The following is a 14,532-nucleotide window of genomic DNA, read 5'->3' as shown; positions in this document are numbered from 1 at the left end:
TTCAACTTCATGACAGAAGGGGGATTTTAAATTGTACCTCCCTCTTTGAAGTCAAACACTTTGAAGTCGAACACACCACACTAACTACAGAGATAATAGGAAGTGAAATATTTGTGGTGAAGGAGTAACTGATAAGAGAGAGCATACAGACTCCAGTATAGTACTGACTGGAAGAAGATAAAGGTTGGGGTTAGTTCTATTTCCTAGAGCAAATTTTCTGAAAGACCATGGTACAGTAAATTCACTGGAGCTAAACTGACTGAGTCTGATCAATGCCTAGTTAGGCAACTGCCACTGACCGTTACGTATGCCTCCTTGAGTTCCAAAATGAAAACAAGGGAAATTAATCTGTTAGGGAATTGATACTTTCCATGAATATCAAATGAACTATATGATACTTAAAATGGAGTTATCCTATGTATTTTAAACAGTATCCTAGGTCATATTCCTGTTTCTACATTTGTATCCTGGTGGCCTTCCTCCAATGTCGATGTGTATAGGATCGTCCCATTTTATACTTATCTTTGGGGCAGTCACTTGATTAGAAAAATTTTAGTTGATTAATTGCCTGAGTTTTAGATGATTAATCAATTACATTGTGCATGTAAGTTTGCATGGGTAAAAAATTAAGATTTAAAACACACACACACACACACACACACACACACACACACACACACACACCCATTTTCCAGACATTAAAAAGAGCAAGAATTTTCCCATTAAAGAACTTCAAGCTAACTCTGGGTTACACTAAAAATGTACATCCTGTGAACAGATCCTACAGTGACCAGCTACATGAAACTAGTCTTGCCCCAAATAAAGAGCTAATGGCCTTTCGAGCAAAAAATCACACAGTGTAGCATTCTATTTCTGGAGCTATACCATCTGTAGGATAGTAACAGGCTGTTGTATAGCAAAATAATTTTCTCTATGCTAGCACTACATTTCAGGTGCATAAAAGTTCCAAAATAACCCCTGTATTTTTTTTTTCCCACGTGAGAAGTGGCATTCTTCTAAGACGTTCACCTGAAACATACTGCAAAAGCCAAGCCAGGAACCCCATTTACCTAAGCCATTGGGTGCACAAGTTTGGGCAGGGACAAATTGTAGGCTTGATCATCTGTCATGGGATTGCCTGCCTGCTCCTGCCGCCAACCTGGTTTCCAACAAATTCAGAAAGCCATCAGTAAGCAGAGTTTTAGAGCAAAAGGCTGGGAAGCCGGGAGTTGTTTTCAGAAAGGGAAAGGTCAGAGGGTGAGGTCTTATGGGTTCTTTGGGATCTGCTGGTTTTAAGCATGCATGCAGAGCAAAAAACTGCCTTGTTCAAGGACTTTCTAATAAGATTTGCTCGTAATTCCAATAGTGGGTAGTGGTGAAGGGTGGACTCAGGCCAAGAACAGAGAGCAGCAGGGGGAGGTAAGGAGAGCTTGACACAGCAAAATAGCAAGAATCAAACCTGCAGAAGCCCCACTTTTTTGCTGTAGTTCACTGGAACTTCTCTCCTGGAGAGGGCCTGACTGTCAGTGCACCTGCTCTTAACCTGTCACACTCAGATCCTCTCTTAGAGAGGAAGGACTCTCAGCATCCCTGATTTTAACCCTGCTCTGGACACTGTTGCTGGTGGTGACACCAGCCTCCTAGTGACCCTGAGACTAATTCGTAGCTCAATACGCATTTTCTTAGAAGTATTGATAATAGACTATATGCCTATATGTCCCCCCCCCCTTTTTAATTTGAATAGCTGAATGGAGCCCCAATTCATATCAGAGCAACAGCAGGAGGACAGGGCTTCAAACCTTTATCGCCATTGCAGAACCTTTCTGGATTTGACCCAAGAAGAAAACTCCCATTGGCAACCAGTTAGAGCTTCCCTCCTGGAGGACCTAGCAGCTACGGAGGAGGAGGGCAATCTGGTTTGGCACTGCGCGGCAGGGTCCAAGGACTCAAGGCCCCTTCTCCCGTCGTGGCCCCCATCCAGAATGAGGGCCACATAGTTGCCATTTACATTTTAACGAACAGTAACAATTTCAGAAACAAACCATTTCACAGTAAGCATATCGTCATGGTTGATATTTACTCCCACACTATGGATGATCAGGGTTACATGCCCCCCAAAAGGGAGCAGGGCTTTTCCTTCAGTGGCCCCTTGAGCTGTGGAACTTGGAGCTGGCTGATATCTTGTACTTCAGAGCCCAGTGGTTTCGTGCTTTGTGTACTTGAGGTCTCTGGCTCACTTTCCAGTTAGACGAGGTCTAAGACTGCGAAATGAGGTCTAAGACCCCTGGGGGCTGGGGATAAGAATAGGCCCTCAGTTTGGCTGTACTTGTCGTAAGAGGCGACTGAACAGCCACCGGGTAGACGGGGCTCGTCAGCCTGGGAAGGCAGCTCATCTGAGAGAAGGAAAGCTCTGATCCCAAACCTCCACTGCCTTGTGGCTACATCCAGTTATGGAAAAGGCTTCAAGAGTCAACCTCAAGGCAAAATCCGGAGCCAGAGTCCCTGAGGTAGTTCATGGCTGAACACAGTCACGTTCTGGCAACTCCTGTGACGCCGCTGGAACCAACCGTATTGGCCTCTGCCTTTCTTCCGAGACTGAAGGATGCCAACAAGACTGCGAAAGGACTTGGCAGAGCTGCTAAGGCAGAGCAGACAAGACTGGCCTAAACCAAGACTGGCCTAAACCTGGTCTGACTCAGTGTAAGGAAGCTGCATGTTCTCCTTAGCCAGAGGAGAGCTGCCACTCATCTTTTTCTGGCAGAACTATACTGCCTTGAACAGCTGTTCCTAGAACTCTGTAGTCAAGTGTAAAAACACTGAATTTAACAACTTGATTCTTATTCTCTTTCACAAGATTCAAGTTTCTTAAAAAAACTATCCCCCACAGTCAAACTTCAGAAGGAAAATCTGAAAAACATTGCCATGTCCAAAAACCCAATTGACAGAAGGCAGCTTGTGTGTATTTTGACGTTCCTTTAGATCAGGGGTGCCCAAACCCCAGCCCTGGGGCCACTTGCGGCCCTCAAGGCCTCTCAATGCGGCCCTCAGGAAGCCCCCAGTCTCCAATGATACTCTGGCCCTCCAGAAATTTGTTGGAGCCTGTACTGGCCCGATGCAACTGCTCTCAGTGTGAGGGCGACTATTTGACCACTTGCGTGAGCTCTGGGATGAGGGCTCCCTCCACTGCTTGTTGTTTCATGTCTGTGATGCAGCAGCAGCAAAGGAAAGGCCAGCCTTACTTTGTGCAAAGTCTTTTTATAGGCCTTGAGCTATTGCAAGACCTTCATTCAGTCATATAAGTTCATCTTTAATATATTCATTTATGTAAACTTATGCAAATTTGTTCAAATTTTAAATGTAAATTAATTCTTTTTTCTCCCTGGCCCCCCGACACAGTGTCAGAGAGCTGATGTGGCCTTCCTGCCAAAAACTTTGGACACCCCTGCTTTATATGGTTAAGAACCACAGCTATATCAAGTTCACTGGAGGCTTTAAAAACCTGATTGATTCAGATAAGAAAGTGCCTTGAATTAGTGCACTTGATGAGATTGGTTCTGGGATCAGTGGCGTCACTGGGTTTGCATCACTCGGTGCGCGAGGCCAGCATGTCACCCCCTCGATGGACCTCCTCCCATGCAGTGCAGGGCCACACCCCAGGCAGTGGGCATGGGGGTGTACTATTGCCCCATCCCTGCTGGTTTTTTGGCTATAACTTTTGATAGAATAGAGATATTTCAATGCAGTTTGTTTCATTGCATTCGACATGAAGTTTCACATCAAATGATATATAACATGATAGTATTATTCAAAAATACCAACATTTTAAAAATTTTGACCAGTAATGGTGTCACCCCTCCAGTTGGGGCACCCAGTGTGGCCCACACCCCCAGCACCTCTCAGTGACGCCACTGTCTGGGATGTTACTATGAGTGACAGGACCAATGCATCCTGGAAATCAAATGCACTCCAGAATTGTGTCCATTCTTTCTGTGTTCTGGACATTTGTGTCCCGATATACGTATATTTATATTAGATGTACTTTCTTATTTTTAAAGTGCAATGGTAGGGTTAGGGATAGGAAAAGAGGCTTGGCTTATATAATATGGGGTTTGTTGCTCAGTTATCGTTTGCTTGTTGCCCAGTTATAGTGGGACTCAAATAACTGGGACACAGAAAAACTCAGATGCGAATGTCCAGGGACACCAATGACTGGTCCTACATTGCAGATGCCTGATCTTAGAAGCTAAGCAGGGTCAGGCCTGGTTAGTACTTGGATGGGAGACCGCCTGGGAATACCGGGTGCTGTACCATGGTCTTTCGAGACTGAAGGTTGCCAACCTGTATTTGATCGGGGCAATTTGTCCAGGGTGCAAATACAGTATACCATTACTGTGAAATTCCAAATTCCCAGACTTGATCAAATGTAAATTAAGAGACAGACTTTCCATAACAATGTATGGTGGTTTTTTTGTCACTTTACAAATGCACCCCTTGCCATCCGCACCAATGCCCAGATTGCTGTCTGGCTAGCCTTCAATGGCAGGTATTCATACAGGAAATGTATATGCTATTTTCCTGCAAGGTTGTATTTATTATTTATTCATTGCATTTATACCCTGGCCTTTCTCCAGAGAGCGAAGGACAGCAGACATTGTCCTCACCCCCTCCGCTGGTTTATGGTCACAAGAACCTCCAGGATAGGTTAGGTGGAAATAGAATGACTAGACCAAGGTCACCCAGTAAGCATCACACTGAAACAGGATTTGAACTCAGGGCCTACTCTAATGACCTAAGCACACTGACTCTCAACCCTTAAAGCACAATGAATTTTTCTTGTCTAATCTGCAAGCTCTGTCACCCTTCAAAGAGCATCTGTAAACAAGCTTTGTGAAATGTAACTAAGAGCCCAAGCCTATGTATGTCTACTCAGAAGTCCCACTATAGTCAATGGGGCTTACTCTCAGCTATGCATGTATAGGATTGCAGCCTAATTCTTTAGTTAACAGTCAGACAAATCAACGGCTTTTGAACAAATCAGTGAACACAGTACTATAGTTCTGACACTCTCAGTCTGATCCTGTGCGTGTTTAGTCACACATAAATCCCACTGAGTTTGATGGTACAGACAGAATTCCTCCCCAGATATAACAGGAAAAGCTCAGCCAGGCTCTGTTGGCACCAAGGTTTGCAATCCTGATGCATCTTTACTTAAGACTAAGGATGGCAACCCTGGGTGCCAACGAAACCTGGCAGATCATTCAATCTTATGCATTTTGGGGGAGTAGTTCTGCTTCATGCTTGGAGTGTTGTACAAATATCCAGGCCAAGGTAGCAGGAGAAACGTGTCAGGATCATCCCGGCTTGCTCAGCTCTCAGCCTCTGCCAGACTCTTGGGACAGGCCCAGCTGTCAGTTGAGTCACAGACGGTCAGGGAGTTGGCTGCTCAGGATGAAGAATGTGACTTTGGAAGGGAAGGGGGACCCAGTGGGACGCAGATGGTGCTGCAGAGGGGTCTGATGGATAAGAAAGAGAGATCAGCAGGCAATGTGGAGGTGAGATGAAACCAGCTGGATGGGGCTGGAGGAGTCTTGGACTCTGCAGAAGAACCTGGATGCACAGAGATGTTTTACTCTGCTGTCAGGTCCTGGACATACACTCTATATGCAGTGGCTTTTTACTGAGACGGTTCGTTGGTCCATCTGTCTCAGCATCACTGACTGGCAGCAACAGTCCAGGGTTTCAGAAGGGGGGGTCTTTCCCAATCCCAGCCCTTCCTGGAGATGTCAAGAATTCAACTTATGGCCTTCTGCTTACAAAGTAGGTGCTCTGCCTCTGTGCTATGGTCCCATCCCTACTCTGAATCCATGCCTCTCACAAAGCCCTAGAAATCCAGGATACGCAGCGCAAGTGATGCAAGCACCGGCGAAGGCTGGGCAGTTTCCCAGGGCCCATAGATGATTGAAAGGGTTGGCTGAAAACAAACTGTGGTTCCAGTGTGAACCTTACGGCACAATTATATGCTGGCCTCCTCCAACGGGATGAACAGGCACACTGTTGCAAACTGTTAGGCATGTTGCAGCAGCGCTGGGGCTCATGATACCGGCACAAAAGCCTGCACCATGAGACGGCGCCAATCAAAAGCCTACACCCACCAGAGAAGGTAAGGTGGAGTAGCGAGTTGGTGGAGTAGCAGAGGGAGAATGAACTGGAGGTGAGGAGAGGGTGTGACGGGGTGGGGAAGGGCAGGGAGGGGTGGATAAAGGAGGGGCGGGCGTAGCGGGAGAGGCCTCCACCATATCCTATTCCCCTTCTCATGCCTGATTTCCCAACATGGGGCTGGTCAGATTTGCACTGGCTATTTCCCTGGCGCAAAGCAGCCCCATTGTGGATGCTGGGGCTTACCTAGGGCAAGGGAATGAGGTGCCCAATGGCAGCCTTGTTTCCTGCATAGGAGACAGCGGAGGCTGTGTCGGAGCTGCTGCATCCCTCTGCGGAGTGGAGGATAGGATTGGGTTACCTGTCCCTCTTCCTCCTGTTGTCCTAGTTCTTGACAGCCCAGCAGGAAGGGCACACGGAAGTGCTGTGAGCAGTGTGATCTCACTGGGAGAGGAAATGCTGGATATCAACCAATGGCTGTATAAAGTCCGCAGACGGTGATGTAACGGAATAAATTGGCAATAACCTGCTGTTGTTGGGGGGGGGGAATGCATTGGTGTTTGTGAACTGAGAATATTTAAAAGAACTTATTTTTGCCATTCGAGCATTCCTCCAGTCATAACTGCAGTCTCCCTAAATATGTTTTATCTGTGGTGTAACTTCACACTGCGCTTTAATTTTAAGTGCGGGTGTATGTATATTTAGAGATAACGTAGATATAGATATCAGAGCCGAATTGAAACAGGCTTCGCAAATGTTTTCAGTAACGTCAAAAAGACTTCTCAGTCTGAACCATGTTCAGCGCTCCTTGTGAAAATGCGCTGCCCTCGCTTGCCCCCAGCGAGGTCATCACGTAACCAAGTTGCACTGGTGGGGCTGGCCCAGCTTTGACTTTGTGACAGGTGGTGATGTCATTCTGTCCAATGTAGCAGTATGATATTGGCCTATTCATGGACACATCCCTGACTGAGTGGGATCACCCATGTGACTAACAGGAGGCAGGAGGTCTGGCTCAGTTGGTAGAGCTGCCGCCTTGTATGCCTGAAGATCTGAGGCTGCCAGTTCGAAACAACCGGAAGTACCCGAGAACTGACGACACGCTGATATACTGATGAGCTGACCCTCGGTGGCAGAGAGGAGTTGCCGTCAAGTGGAGCGTGGGAGGCGAAGGGCCAGAGAGAGGTCAGACCGGGAAGGAATCCAGCTGGAATGAGGAGTTCTATGAAAGACGAGAACTAGTCAATTGTAAAAATCCCTACGGGGGTTTCGAACAGCCTGCCTATGTAAACCGCCTTGGATTAAAGTCTGAGGAGAAATCTGATGATCAAAGAAAGGCGGTATATAAATACCTGTATAAATAAATAAATAGCAGCCCAATCCTGTCCAGGGTCAGTCCAGAGCATGAAGTAGTGCTGGCCCAGCCTCTACTTCCAGGGGACCAGGCAGTGACGGGGTAATATACTCAGCGACTCGTCTGCTACCTTATCTCCAGTGTGCCCGCTTGGATCTGTGCCGGCACTTTAGCTGGCATAAATCCAAGTGGGTCCAAGGGGGCAACTCAAACTCTGGCCAGGGACATAGAATATCATTGTTGCCACTGCAGCTAACATCCCACCCTTGACCACCCGAGCTGGTCCTGACCCCCACCCCAGTCCTTGCCTGGAACACTGCTGCACCAACACAAGTTCCGTCAGTGTAAGGCCCGGATAGGATTGGGCCATGTAGCATATGCACAGCTGAAGATGTGTGTTCTGCCCCACATCTCCCCTTTCCCAAATAGGGAAGCAATATGCTTGCGATTGACAAGCAACACAAGAAACACAGCATTACAAAATCCGTACATCGTATTTTTCTCTCTTCCCTTGTTCTTTCCACCTTCGTGGAGAGGGAAATGCCAGATTAAGTAATCAATGCCATTGCCTGAAAAAGAACCCCTAACTCTCCCCATTCCCAGCCCTCTGCTTTCTCCAAACATCCCAGGACTCTCTGCCAAGCAGCAATTAACAGATTTCACAGCATGGTAAAGAAAATTCCCCACAGTGCACAATGTGTGGTGTGTGTGTGTGTGTGTTAATCAGATGCAAAAATATTCACAGTGGAAGCAGTATCAGCAGAGGACAGCATATGGGGGGGGGCAGGTTCTCTGATATTTTTCAAAGGCTAAATCATCACCCCTTCCCCTGCTTGCTAATTTGCAAGGATCGCTGTTCAGGGTGAGAATGAATGAGGGGTTATGATTAAAACAGAAATTTATCCACATTGACAAGAATTCTTGTGCCAGCCAGTTAATTCCTGCTAAGGATGGAGATGACCAGCCCAGAACAGGAGGTGGTGGTTAGAAAGCCTTAGACCTGATTCACACATGCACGTACAAACACCTGATTTCTCTGCACTCAATATCTGACAACTGAATGTGTGAATTGAATTCATTGAAAAGCAAACTAATTGGGGTGTTTGAAAGAGATATGGACATTGTTCCTGTTATATTTGCAGTGGCTCATTCACACATGGGTCGTGGGTATAGCATGTATATGCTGACCAACCCTAGGTTCCGGCCCAACCGCAGAGGTGCTACCAGCCCAGCATCCTGCAATCTATTTGAGCTCTGGGCTTTATTTGTTGCCATTTTGCATCCATAATTGTCTGAAAGTGGGGAGAAAGACCCAGTAGCATTGCTGGGGGGTGGGTGGGCCGCACCAGGTGACACACACACACAAGGGTGTGATATCATTACAAGCCAAAAAATTTTTAAATCTTGCTGTTTTCAAATAATACCATCATGTTATGAATCAATCGATACATAATGTCATGCAGAATGCAATGGAACAAACCACGTTGAAATATCTCTGTCGAAAGTTATAGCCAAAAAACCAGCAGGTGGAGAAATGGTACATCACCACACCCACCTATGGGGCATTGCTCTGCCCACTACATGGGAGGAGGTCTATCATAGGGGGTGATGTGCTTGCCTCCTGTGCAAGTGACGCCACTGGAAAGACTTATATCATAAAATGGCAATAAATCTATGCTGGTTTTCACAGTACCATATTACAGGTCTCTGCCCTGAGCAACTTCCAATAAGAAACCGTAAAAAAAAAAAAAAGAACCACTCATCAGCCATTGGGGATGTAACCAATCAGGTGGGGCTATAATGTGACATCACTGTGGGCAATAATGGCAATGGGAAGTGATGACAATTTAAATGTACTACAAGGGTAAAAAAATAAACCAGTACAGGAACTGAAAGTTAATTTCTGTAGGGGATGAGAATTAAGGGCTTGAGCCAAACCCTTTGCTTTCAGCCAAGCAATCTCCAAGTGCAGTTTATGTTTGCAGTCTCCTCGCTTCAATGGCGCTGCAAGAGTTGGTGCTCCCAGCCCTGCTACTGTGTCACACGTCTCACGGTGCTTGTGTTCAGAGGCCGCACTGTTACGGCGAGAGAATTAATATTGGTACTCCCCACTGCTGACCTCACCATGGCCCCTTTCTCCACCCATATCTGACCTGCACAGAGTGTGCTATATGGTGCAACCCTACTGGACAGTGTGGGGTGTTTCACTACAGGTGCTCAACGCCTCAAATACTGCAGGGCAGACTCAGAAGGGCAATTGTTGTGTTCTGGAGCGTAGCCCACATGACCACAAAGGTGCTCCGCTCAGGACACTTGGCCATAGCGCTTCCTAGTAACAAGGTCCATGCCAGAGACCTTGAAGGATAAAAGTGCATCATGTAGTAAACTCCAGCTATACTAGTTCCCTCATCTCTCTCTTTTTCTCCTCCAATACAGTTGATGTGAGAGAGAACAGGTTGCATGAAGAAAACGAGAGAGACAGAAGGAGCGAGGGGGGAGCTGGCGGGGGTGGCAATGATGGACATGTGCTTGTGGAACAGGCTGTTCAGGGGGGGGAGAGCACAAGGAACAGAGGAAGAAGAGCTTGTGTCTGAGTGTATAGCAGAAACTTCCAGATTTAGAGTGAATGAAGGGAAGGCTGGCAGGAAGAGTCCGTAGCTCAGGGTTTGCACAATCCCCAGCCTCGCCAGTTAAAAGATCAAGCCAGGGCTTCCAACAGTCAGCTTCTGGTGCCACAAGTCTCTCTACAAGCAGGGGGGACTCTGCTCTGTGAGGCCAGGGGTGTCAAACCCGTTTCATATAGTGGGCCAAATAGATTTCATGGTTCCTGCAGAGGGCTGGAAGTGACATCATTAAGCAGGAAGAAGGCCATTAAGCCAGATGGCCAGAAATAAGCACTTTGTTCTCAGATAAAAAAAAAAAAACTTGTTAGCTGCAAATGACAGGGGAAAAAATGTGCAAATCTTGATCATATTTTCAAGATATGGGAGAGACCAATAATCATGCAGGCCACCCTCTCAGCAGTGCTGCTTCTGCTGAGGTGCCACTTCACAGCTCAGCAGCCGAGAGGTGGTCTGTGAAGTGGCATCTCGGCAGAAGCAGCACTGCTGACAGGGTGGCTCGTGTGATAATTGGGCTCTCCCAGCACATCTGCAGCATTTCCTTCTCTCCCCCTCTTGGTCTACTCCTTGCCTTCTGAGGCTTCCCTTTGTCTCTCCCTTCCCAGAGTCTTGGCAGAAGTGCTGCTGCTGAAAGGGCAGTGCTTGAAGAGTCCAAGTATCATGAGGACTGGCTAAAGCACTTCTGGAGGGCACATCAAGACCCATGGGTCTTATGTTTGACACCCCTGCCCTAGGCTGCAGTGCTCATCTGAAGCCTGTGAACACACACACACACATCCAGACCCAGAATACAATATTTAGGCTGCAATCCTATACACGATTTCCTTGGGAGTAAGCCCTATTGAATACAATGAGGCTTATTTCTGAGTACATCTGCATAGGATTGTGTTAATAATGGTTGGCAACCTTCAGTCTCAAAAGACTATGGTATAAGCCTACAGCATCTGGTATTCCAAGGCGGTCTCCCATCCAAGTACTAACCAGGCCTGACCCTGCTTAGCTTCTGAGATCAGACGAGATCGGGCATGTGCAGGGTAACAGTAGGATTGTGTTGGTAGTTTAAAAAAAAATTCTATCCTGCCCCTCTGCCCTATGATGGCCACTAGGGTGGCTCACAAGAGTTGAAATAATGAAGCAGTTTAAAAACAAAGGCAGTGTAAAACAAACAGCTAAAACGATTTAAAAAGAGCATGGCAGTAAAGATACACACAAGATAAATGCTTGACGCTAAGAATAATCACAGCAAATTATAAATCCACCCTCTCCTTGACTAAAGCTGTGGAAAGGAGGGGCAGAGCTGGGTGTCATCCATATTTGAATGACACCCCACCACAATCACTCCACTCAGTGGAGGTGGATGTTAAAAAGCATGGGAAGCGTAACAGAACCTTGAGGGACAGACACTACAGAGCTACAGCCAAGGTGCTGAATGGCTGGCAACCTTCAGTCTGGAAAGACTATGGTATAAGCCTACAGCACCCGGTATTCCTAGGTGGTCTCCCATCCAAGTACTAACCAGGCCTGACCCTGCTTAGCTTCTGAGATCAGACAAGACCAGGCATGTGCAGGGGTTTGCCAACACTACTTTTTGAAAGCTGTTCTCCAGAAGGAGGATGTGGAAATGCTGACTCCATGTCTGGTGATGGGCTGGATGAGGGCTAAAACACTGGTGTTATATCTAGAGAAGACAGAAGTGCCACTAGTGAGGAGATCTGGCCTAGAAATGGAATTGTCAACTTGGTCTGGGCAGGGGTTGCACTCCAAGGCTCAAGTTTGGGGGCATTTTTGGCCCTAGCTCTGCAGCTGGATGCGCAAGTGACAGCCATGGCCTGTAGTGCCTTCAGCTGCCCAAGGCTGGTGTGCTTTCTAGCTGTGCCCTCCCTTGGTTCAGTCAGTCCTGGGTATAGTTGCCCATTGCAACACAGGGGCTACCCATGACACTGGTTCTGAAACTGGCACAGAACACAAACGCCAGGCTTGACAGGCACAAGAGGTTGTGACCACAACAGACTTATTTAGCACCTTCCTTGGCTGCCTGAGCCTTTTCAGGCATAATCCAAGTGCTGGCATTGACCTATAAAGCCCCAAACGCTTTGACCCCTAAATATTTGAAGGACCATCCCTCCTTCCACAAATCTACCTGGCTCAGAAGGTTAGCAAGGAAAGCTCTGATGCAGGCATTGTCCCCGTCAGAGATACCTTTGCAGGTGCCTCCTCTGTTAGGATGGCTTCTTCTGCACTGGTGTTGCAAAGGGGAGTTGGACTTTTTCTGTTCCATTGGGCCTTTAATGGGACTTTTTCTTCTCTCAATCTGGCTGCCAAATGTTACGCTGCTGCTCCGTTGCTTTGCTCTTTATTGATTCAAATTGATGTTGCTTTTGGCGGTTTACTTTTGATGCTGCTAGCTCTTTCGGGCTTTCCTGTTGAATTAGGAAGCACAGGGTATAGAGTGTTCTAAATAAATAAAATGTATCCGGCCCTGTGCAAATTCCACCACTGGGCCAGTTCTACAGTGTGAATAGCTTATCACATTAAAGGGCCTGATCCTTCACTCGTCCTGTGCTTTGCTGTGCCCTTGCCACTCCGACATGTCTTCAGCCTGCCAGAGAAATTAGATTGATGGAAAAGCTAGATCTAACAGTGATTGTCTTCTGTGTAAAGGCATTTAGGTGCAAATCTCTGCTCAGGCCAAGAATGGTTGGGCAGGGTCTGCCAGTCGGTGGCGTAGCTAAGGGGGTGGCAACTGCACTATGCAACAAGCTTTAGAGGGGCAACAAACTGAGCTTGACACCCATGGTCAAAATTATGAAAACCTTGGTATGTACGAATAATACCATCATGTTATATATCATTTGAAAGGTAGTTTAATGTTGAATGCAATGAAACAAACCGCACTGGAGTATCTGTATTCTATCAAAAGTTATGGCCAATTAACCCAAAAGTATTTTATTTATTTACCAAAATTAAATTTGATTTCATCACGGGCGGGCCTATACAATCATCTTTGACCGCAGGTAGCAGATGCCTTAGCTACACCACTGATAGTGATGTCACTTCCGGGGCATCATTTTGCCCTCAGCACCAGGCTATACACTGCTTTCAGTTATTCATGTGGGAATGCAAATGGCCAGGGCCATTTCCGAAACGTTGCCCCAAATCTCTTTGATTTCTAAACCCAATCTAACACACTGTAACTGTGTGGGTGCTTCAGGTTTCTTTCTAGAACCATAAGGACTAGGAACTTTGAAAAAAAAAATTCAGAGCCTATATATAGGGAAACCAAAGCAATGAAACATTTTATTGGATGGCAACTGCAACAAAATGGCATACAAGCAACTCTGCATTACACAGCTCCCTTTTTCCCAGAAGCTGAGAACACAGGACAGAAAAGAGAAGCATCGGCCCCCCCCCCAATTCCCAGCAGGATGAGAACTCAGCCCCTTCTCTTACTCATCTCCCCCCCCCCCGGGGGGGCCAGACAGAAGAGGGTTAAGTAGGATGGTGCAAAAATCTGTCAGTGACAACTGTGAGCTGGCTCTTTGCTTCAGAACCCACCTATACATAAGGTGGGAATGTGTGGGCAGAGGAGGTGAGACTTAAAGAAATGGTGTACCAGGTCCTCCCCTTAAAGCAACTTATGACTCATTTAAAACAGCAGCAAAAAATAATAAAAGGCAAGAAGTTGCCAAAATGGACAGAAATGAACACAGGATACAAATCCCCCTTCTCTCCCTTTCCCAAGAGATGCTCTGGCCTGAGGCTCACTCTAATTTATCAGCCAATTCTGGCACCCTAAATCAGGGGTAGGTTCATTTCTCTTTAGAACCATGAGAGCTAGAAACTTTTGTGCATCTGCCCAGAGAAAATTCTGGATTCCACAGGGGGCTTGAACTGAAACCTTTCTAGGAATGAGGCTTTTACAACTGCCTTGGGAGTCATCATGAAGTTGCAAAGTATTTTGGACACTGCGTGCCCGGATTACTCTGAAAAACATCAAAAATAGGGCAGCCCATTTATTAGGACAGGGGGCACCTTTGCTTATGAGTCCCTAAATGAGTCTAGCCAGAAATAGAGCGGGTAAAGGAGAAGGGAGAGAAGTTGGCTGAGCATGTCTTTCTGAGAGATCTATGAGCAGTGCTTCCCTTCAACACATACCACAGTATGAGAGAAGGAACCACATTCCTGGTTTATGTAAAGTTAGAAATGATTGGCTCACGGCAGGAGAGCTCAGAAAAACGGCTGCACCCTTAGGATCACCTGGAAAGACGACCATCTCCAAGTGACTCTCTCTGCAAAGAAGGGAGTGATGATCAGGCTAGCAGGCCTCCAGAATGAAGTGGCATAGTCCTTCCTGAGGTGGTAGAATGGACTGTACCACTTCAAACTGATGAGGATGCCATTTTT

The sequence above is a fragment of the Tiliqua scincoides genome, chromosome 5 (genome assembly GCF_035046505.1).
Source record: "Tiliqua scincoides isolate rTilSci1 chromosome 5, rTilSci1.hap2, whole genome shotgun sequence".
NCBI classification, from domain to species: domain Eukaryota; kingdom Metazoa; phylum Chordata; class Lepidosauria; order Squamata; family Scincidae; genus Tiliqua; species Tiliqua scincoides.
The sequence above is the reverse complement of the archived record's forward strand: the minus strand, read 5'-3'. Positions refer to the sequence as shown.